Source organism: Dermacentor albipictus, unplaced genomic scaffold, assembly GCF_038994185.2.
Source record: "Dermacentor albipictus isolate Rhodes 1998 colony unplaced genomic scaffold, USDA_Dalb.pri_finalv2 scaffold_11, whole genome shotgun sequence".
NCBI classification, from domain to species: domain Eukaryota; kingdom Metazoa; phylum Arthropoda; class Arachnida; order Ixodida; family Ixodidae; genus Dermacentor; species Dermacentor albipictus.
This window is the reverse complement of record NW_027225565.1, coordinates 13,765,446-13,774,278: the sequence shown is the minus strand read 5'-3', so window position 1 is coordinate 13,774,278 and position 8,833 is coordinate 13,765,446. Positions and strand designations below refer to the sequence as shown.

At 46.7% G+C, this 8,833-nt stretch overlaps 1 long non-coding RNA gene across 1 annotated transcript; it reads left to right on the top strand.

Moving 5' to 3' along the window:
- The first annotated feature begins 3,249 nt into the window (after nt 1-3,249).
- On the top strand, nt 3,250-5,008 carry LOC135914947 (uncharacterized). The gene is made up of 2 exons (XR_010568471.2): nt 3,250-3,638; nt 3,703-5,008. It is a non-coding gene; the product is annotated as an uncharacterized lncRNA (long non-coding RNA).
- The last annotated feature ends 3,825 nt before the right edge of the window (nt 5,009-8,833 follow it).

Here is an 8,833-nt window from a genome sequence, read left to right as displayed (position 1 = left end):
ATCCGCCGCCTCCCTCCAGCCCCTTCGACATTGTGACAGGACGAGTTCGATGTGTGGACAATGATTCCACGCGGAGCTGATCTGACACGCCTGGAGAAGCTACCGCGGGAACGACGTATTTTTGCGCTTCTCACGGACGCAAAACAATGAGCGACGCGCGATCGACAACGACAGTTTCCCGGAACGGCACCCCGTGCGGTTGCCTCTGTGTACGGAATGTGTGTGCCTTTGTGTCGGTAGACTGGTCTTCAGAGCAGCTGCGAGTTGGTGATGTGTAAACGAACAGCCGCCGCGTCGTAGGACCGGCGGATCGAGTGTATAAAAACTGTGGTTGTGCGAATGTTGGACACACTTCTCTTGAGCAGTCATGTTAGACTGAGTCACTTCTCTCATGCAGTCATGTTGGACTGTTACTCTGTTTCTCAAGCAGTCATGTTAGACTGAGTTAATTTCTGTAAATAAACCCTTTTCCCTCGTTCTCGATGAGAAGCAGTTCTTCACTTCATCAACGATCTCAGCGTAAATAAGTTGGGCGACGGCATGGGCCAGCTACCTTCGAATTCATGCCGTACTCCAATCTTGGCAAAAGACCACGGACGAAGGGATTGAGCCCCCAATCCTGACAACTGGCTGACAGCGGTGAGATGGACTTTGCGACATGGTGCTGTATCTGCGGTGAGTGCTTGGTTTTTGCTTTGACTTTCTAGGCTTCATTTTGTGGTTGTTCTGTTTAGAACAGTAGGGAAGCTAGATTGTTGTGTGTTAGCTAGGTTGTGTTTTACTAGCTAGCTTTAGAGAGCAGAATCAAGGCAGTAAAGCAGCAGTCATGGAATTAAGGACACTGCTGAGAGACGAGTTGTTGATTGTTGTTGAGGAACTGGGCCTAGATGTACGTAAGGAAATGCTTAAATCAGAATTATTGCATATCATTTCCGAACAGGCCAGTGAGGAAGAAGTTGAACTGGGGTTTGAACTTCTGAAAAAGAGAGAAGAACGAGAGAGAAAAGAAAGGGAGGAACGCGATAAAGATCGCGAGTTAAGAAAAATGCAACTTGAACTTGAAAGCAAACGTTTGGAGTTGTCTCAAGGAAGTGAAGGCGCTCTAGGACGATCAAGTGAGGCAGAATCATACCGCATGGACAGGCTATTAAAGCCATTTGAGGTCGGGACCGACATAGGCTTGTTCCTAAGCAATTTTGAAAGGACTTGCGAGAAGATGAACTTCGGCCCGAGTACATGGCCACAGCGGTTGCTGTCTATGTTGCCGTGTGAGGCGGCGGAAGTAATCGCCAGACTGAGTGTGCAGGATGCATATGATTATGCAAAAGTTAAGGCTAGTCTCCTGAAGAAATACCGCCTTTCAGCCGAAGCTTTTCGGCAAAGGTTTAGGAGCACAGGCAAGAAAGATAGCGAGGGCTATCCGGAGTTTGCGTATAGCTTAAAGGCCAACCTAGTCGAGTGGCTTAAAAGCGCGGAAGCATACGACAGCAGAGACATGATCATTGAATGCATGTGTCTAGAGCAGTTTTACAAAACCATCCCCCAAGCTGTGAAACTGTGGGTGCAAGACAGAGGTAATGTAAACACTGTGGAAAGGGCGGCTGAATTAGCCGAAGAGTACGCAACCCGTAGAAAGTTGAACGCCGAGGAGGGAAACTGGGACGGTCGAAATGGACCGCGGAAACCATTTCCGTTCAAAAAGGGTGCGCAAACTAGACGATCAGAGCCTGTAGACCTGGCGGAAAAGCCCGCAGAAAAGAGCGAGGAGAAACTTAACGGAGAAACCGCACAAAAAGAACAGAAAAGAAAATTCGAATCTGTTAGACCAATTCGCTGTTACAAATGCCACAAACTGGGACATATAGCTGTAAACTGCGAGAAGTCTAGCGTAGTTTTTTCCTACGTGGAGGAAAAAGATGAGAATATGGAACTTTTAAGTCCGTATCTCCACAACCTGCAAGTTAATGGAAAACCATGCCGAGTGCTAAGAGACAGTGCCGCCACGCTGGACATTGTCCATCCGTCTTACGTGATGGTAGAGGACTTCACCGGAGAAGTAGCATGGATAAAACAGGTTGTAGAAGAACACAGCGTGTGTCTGCCCATGGCCAAAGTCAAAATCAGTGGACCATTCGGGGAGCTAGAGACTGAGGCTGCAGTTTCCAAATTTTTGTCACTGCAGTATCCCTACATCTTTTCGAATCGTTCGAATCAGTTACTGCGTGACAGAGGGCTCAAACTGGGAGAGGGCATAGTACAGGCATTGACCCGAGGCCAAGCTCGTAAGATCGCGGCGCTTTCGGCTGAAAATGCTCAAGCTCCTCCAGCGGAAGAAAAAAAGGGAATAACTTCAGTACCCGAATCCGAGCTAGGCCCGAGGGACAAAAGAACAGTTGAGGACCCAAGTAACCACGGATATCCGTGGGACGTCCACCATAAGTCCCAACGTCCATCCATCCGGATATCCAACACGGACGTCCGTGGGACGTACAGGAGAAGTCCATATCCTGTTTGGATGTCCGAAGGACATCCCACCGGGATGTCCATGGGACATCCCATTTTGAACGTCCGCTGGCTGTCCATAAATAGGCATGCCCAGGATATACACTAGTGAGTTATATATAAACTAGCATAAATATATTGCCGGAAATTTTAGTTTGTTCATATTATATTTGTTTATTTTTGTTCTCTATCGGACACAGTTCATTCTTTTTTCAAAGCAATATAAATATATTTCCAACTTGATATCAATTCTGCCCACTTTAACATCGCAGTATTAAAATACGATTTTTTTTTTCTATCGGTGGGTCATACAAACAATTTGTAGTTTGCTTTAAAAAAAATGCTTGTGGATGACTAGCAGAATATATAAGCGCCCATTTGAAGCCACTTATTCGACCTAGAGCCAAGCACTCAAGTTATCCCTCATTATGAAAAGTTCCTGATCATAGAGTTTTGGTCCCGACCTCCGAACATGTAGGTTCAGGTTTATCATTGAAACAGGAAGTAAAACACGTTGTTGGGCTAGTTGGTGCATTGTATTAAGAAAAAAAAACAGCAAAAAAAAAAGACGGACACAGGAAACATACACAAGACAGGACTCTTCCAGCCTTTTTCCTGTCTTCTCGTATGTTTCCTGTGTGCGCCTGTTTTTGGCTGGTTTCTTAAAACAGGAAGTTGTCTGCAGTGTTCAATTGTGCATACAATAATATCATTATAGGTAACAAAAACAAATCTCAAAGGCTACGCTTTTGGTGGCTGCGTGCGTTGAAAGCGATTACGAAAGCTATAATGCGTCAGAGCCGCCATGCATTGACAGTAATCTCAAAGGCTATGTTTTTCTGGCGCCGACAGCTTTAGCAGAAACTAAAAACTCGAAAATCAGATACCAAATATTCCCAGAATAAGTAAATATTTCACTGTGTAATAATAGAATATTTTAAAAACCTATTTATGTTTGCGTAGACGCACGTGGAAGTGTTACAACCTTGGCAAAGCAGAACGCTGCAGTCATCCAATCCAATCCAAGCTCTAGCCATCGTCGCCACGCCATTTTTCATTCTGCGATCGTTTTAAGGGCAGCGGAGCAGCGTTTGTCACCTTCCGTGCCTGCCGAAGTCTCCTACTCAGCTACCAAGGTATGACAGCTACATCGATTTCTTTTTTAATTCGTTTGGGTATTGAAATGTGTTTTCTTCACAGGTGCCAGGATGCCTAGACTGCGGGAGAAGCCGCACGCGCGAAAAAGAGCGTCGCTGGAAACAAACACGATATTCGAGGACTTCGGATCTCGCACCGGCAGCCAGCAGTCAACAGCTCGAGAATTCGCAAGTCTAGAACTGTGCAGTGGCGCGCATACCCCGCACGCATGCATTAACATGTGCGTTCGGGCTGTCCCTGCAAACATTTGCACGCCTTGTGATGCTGGTCGCTGCACCGAGGCGACATCGGAAGTTCAGGACGGTGGTTGTGACACTACGCGCACTAAGGACAATGTGCCTTGCTTCCCTGATGGATATACTCTACGTGACGCTTCGGATGGTTCACTTCGCTGTGAGAACGGAACAGGATCCCTTAGGAGAGGTGTACGCACAAGTCAATGCGGGTTTTCTGGTAAGCAGGACCCCGGAGTCTACGTTTGCTTTAGCTACCGCGGACTCTTCATCGGCGCCCTTTGATTCTCCTGGCAAACAGCTTCTCCTGGCTAATGCGCTCATGATCAGAGCTGTAGCCGTCAGTAGCGGCAAGATCGCCTGCTGATCTCTACGAAAATAAAAAGCTCCTTTTAAAAAAGTGAAGAATATATTAGTTGTTTTTATCTACGAGTTTGTTTAATATCGTGAGAATATGGTCACTACGGCCACGGCGGGGACATTGTAAACGAGAGTACGCATTCAATGGCCAAGTGAGTTTTAATAATTGTAAGAACGCACTACGCCACGAGAAAGAGCTATTGTTTAAAGAAAGTGAAGAATATATTGATTGTTCTTCAGTAATAGTTCGTTTAGCCACGTCAGAATGTGGAGACATTGGGAACGAGAGTGCGCATTTGACGGCAAGTTGACTTACGAGAACGCACTACGTCGCGAATAACATTTAAGCTGCAATACCATTAAGCATGTCCGTGTGGCACCCCGCGAATGACAAGTTTAAGGCATTAGCCAGTTAATGTCATTTTTTGTGCCCGTGTCGCAGAGTGCTAGTGAAGTGATGTAGTCAAGATTAATTCCTTCATGTCATTTCTGTTGCTTTCGCTGCTTAATAATGCTAATTGATGTGTTTTTGCTCTTTCTTTTTATTCCATGCTGCAAACTCAAATGTCAAAGCAGGGTGGGCAATAAGTATTTTTGTTCTGCTGTTCTCTACCTTGTTGTTGGGCTATTGAAATTGCAAGTTTTCTTCTTTATCCGTGTATTTATTTGTTCTTTGAACAGTACGCATATATCTGCTTATTGGTCTTTTTATGTATATGTATAAGGTGACAATAAACGTTTAATTGTATTTGGAAGTTGGTGTAAGTTCATTTCTCGTTTATTTAAAACAAGAATGCATTCAAGCATTAGACCAATGTAATATATATAATGGTCCGGTGCTTGAATGTGTCCCGGCCACTATTGTCGCTTCAAGGCATGTGTATATCTGGAATATCCCCGGGAAGACACACACACACACACACACACACGCACACACACACACGCACACACACACACACACACATATATATATATATATATATGAATAAATATATATATATATGAATATATACATTTATATATACATATATATATATATATCCTGAACGTCCCCTGAATGTCTATGCTGGATGTCCGCGTCGGACGTACTACGGATGCCAAAGCAATTACCTTTGGATTTCCCAGGGACGTCCCTCGGACGTACGTCGGACATTCATGGATATCCCACGGACATCCCGAATATCCAGAAAGGACGTCCGTCGGACGTCGCCCGGATATCCGTGGTTACTTGGGGAGAGCCTGCCAGCTGACCAGCTCAATGAGAGCGTAGCACTAGAGTGTCAGAGTTCTAGCCTGCAGGAAGAGCATGCAGACGCGCTCACAAGCGAGACAGGGTCGTTATTATCACCGGCCTCAAAGAACTTTGATCAACTCTTACGCGTGGATAGAGAGTCACTGGCAGCTGAGCAAAAGAATGATGAGAGCTTAGCTAAATTACGTGACACAGCTAAAGAAGGCATTGCTAGGCGCAACGTAACGATACATGAGAGAGGAGGATTGTTGTATCGGCATTACAGAGATCGAAAGGGTAAGATTTTAGATCAGTTAGTCATACCTACTAAGTATAGGGAAGACCTTTTGAGTCTTTGTCATGGAAATGGGTGGTCCGGCCACCTAGGCATAAACAAATCAAAGGAAAGATTGCTTATGGAATACTACTGGCCTGGCTGTTTCAAAGATGTAGAAAACTTTGTAAGATCATGCGACGCCTGCCAGCGTTCTGGTAAACCAGGAGAGACTTGGAAAGCTCCACTGAAGGTAGTGCCCTTAATAACAGAGCCTTTCAGACGGCTTGTAATAGACACGGTAGGGCCTCTTCCAAAAACAAAATCAGGCTACAGGTACTTGTTTACCATGCTGTGTCCGGCTACCAAGTTTCCAGAAGCAATCCCTTTGAAAGAGCTCAGCTCCACTGAAGTAGTAGACGCGCTTTTGACAGTGTTTGCACGAGTTGGGTTTCCAGCCGAAATTCAGGCAGATCAAGGGTCAGTATTCACGAGCGCACTGACTTCCACATTCTTGCAAAAGTGCGGGGTAAAGTTAATACACAGTTCTGTCTATCACCCTCAGTCAAACAGTGTAGAGAGGTGGCATTCGGTGCTTAAGCGAGTTTTGCGTGCGCTCTGTTACGAGCACAAGGAGGACTGGGAGAACTGTCTGCCGGCAACTTTGTTTGCTTTGCGAACGGTTCCACATGAAGCGACAGGGTTCTCACCAGCAGAACTAGTGTATGGGAGGACACTCCGTTCTCCACTGAGAATGTTAAGAGAGATGTGGGAGGAAAGAGGGGAGAGTCCAACCGTGGTTGAATACGTGCTGAATTTACTGGAACGGCTAAGCGCAACCCAAGAACTAGTCGGAAAGAACATGGCACTAGCTCAAAAGAACGCCAAATTCTATTACGACAGGAATGCGAGGCTTCGTACGTTTAACGCCGGAGACCAGGTAATGATCCTCAAACCTTCAAGAAAGAACAAGCTTGAAGTTCACTGGGACGGGCCCGTTAAAGTGTTGCACAAACTTTCAGAAACTAACTATGCTTTGAGAATGCCCGGTCGCAGGAAGGAAGTGAGGATATACAGTCGAACCCGACTATATCGAACCCGTTTACATCGAATTATTCCATATATCGAACAATTTCTGGACACGGTATAGTTACAATGAGTATATATAGCAAAAATTACGCATACATCGAACAAAACTAGTAGCGACTCCCTATATATCGAACGTCAAACGGCGAAAAGTGCCCCCGGAAGTTGGCTTTCCCTCGCGGTGAAGGGAAACCTGGCGGCGCGGCTCCATCCAACCGCTCTCCCTACGTGACTGCGCTACCTCGGAGCCGCCGACACCACCCTACAAAAAAATGATCCTGGCCCGTCCGCCCGCAGCGCTTGCTCCGACAGCCAATCAGAGGCTCTTGTGCCCTCGTCGTGCAAGGTGGCGAAAGTGCTAGTTGTCTCGCTGCTTATCTGATTCATTGTGTGCGCGTTCTCCCGCAGTGTTGGCGTGATGAGGCGGCAGAATTCGCCTTTCATCGTGAAGCTCGAAATAATAAACCGGGTCGAACGCGGTGACAAGTCGGATGTCCCCGCAGCGTGCAAGATTTCGAGGAGCACTCTCAGCACGATCTTGAAGAATAAGGGGGAGATTAGGGCTAAAGCGGCTGAACTCACGACCCGGTGCCTGTGGCGCCCAACGCGTACGCGCGGCCGTGTACGAGTGGTTCATCCGAAATTGCTTAAGCCGTACCGACTTCCGCGTGCTCGGTGATGACTGTAAATTCTGATTAATGCGATGAAGCCGTTGTCGTTGCCGAAGTTTGGAGCGAGGTGTCAGAATTTCCGGAAGCTGTTGACAAATCAACGGTGGACGAGTTTGTGAGCGCAAATGATGGTGTTGCGACCACAGGAGAGCCCGGAAACAAAGACTACATTGCCGGCATCGTGCCGAGCACAAGTGAAAATGGGCACAACGAGGAAAGCAACGACCGTCTTTGGCCCACATCCTCCGAAGCGATTGGTGCGCTCGCACTAGTCCGGTGCTTCTGCGCGAAGGCGGAATGTTGCGGCCTCAGCTGCTCCGACTCCTTAGACAACGTGGGGAAGTGCGTGCCTCGCACGCAGCGAAATTGCCCAAGCAGAAGAAAATGCAGGTCTATTTCGTGCGAAACGAAGCTAGTTTCATCAATAAAGTGATTTCATAAATGGTATGTGCTTTTATGGCATCCAATTATTTAGCAGGCTTATATCGAATTATGCTCTATATCGAACTGATAGGCGTTTTTTTGCGAGTTCGATATAGCCGGGTTCGACTGTATCACTGTAATTTGATGAAGCCGTATGTAGAGCGGAGCGGAGTCGTTAACTATACTGTCAAAGAGCCGGATGGCATCGGTACCAAGTTTAAGGAGGATAGGGCAACCTCCAACTCTGAAATCGGCCTAGAAGAAGTAGTAGAACACTCGGTAAGCTCGCATGCTCTAAGACCCGAGCAGCTAGATGAGCTAAAAGGGGTGTTAGGGGAATATCTCGACAGATTCAGCGATCGGCCGGGTAGAACCGAACTGATAACGCATGAAATTGAGCTGACCTCTACCGAACCAGTAAGATCAAAACCTTACAGGGTATCTCCAAGACAGAGAGAGATTATGGAGGCAGAGATACAGCGCATGCTAGAGTTGGGAGTTATTGAGCCCGCTGAGAGTGACTACACGTCACCGCTAATACTCGTAGAAACCCCTAACAAGGACCCTCGTCCGTGTGTTGACTACAGGAAGTTAAATGCGATCACTAGGGATCAGCTGTACCCGATACCCAACATTGAGGAACGAATTGAAAGAGTTAGCGCTGCTAAATACATTTCAACTATAGATCTCGTGCGGGGGTACTGGCAAGTTCCCCTTTCAGAAAGTGCCAGCCGCTATGCCGCATTCATCTCGCCTGTAGGCACTTTTCGCCCTCTCGCACTCAGCTTCGGGCTGAAGAACGCGCCGTTTAGCTTCTCTAAGTTAATGGATATTGTCCTAAAAGACTTGCAGGAGTTCGCCTTACCTTATCTTGATGATGTAGCCATTTTTTCGG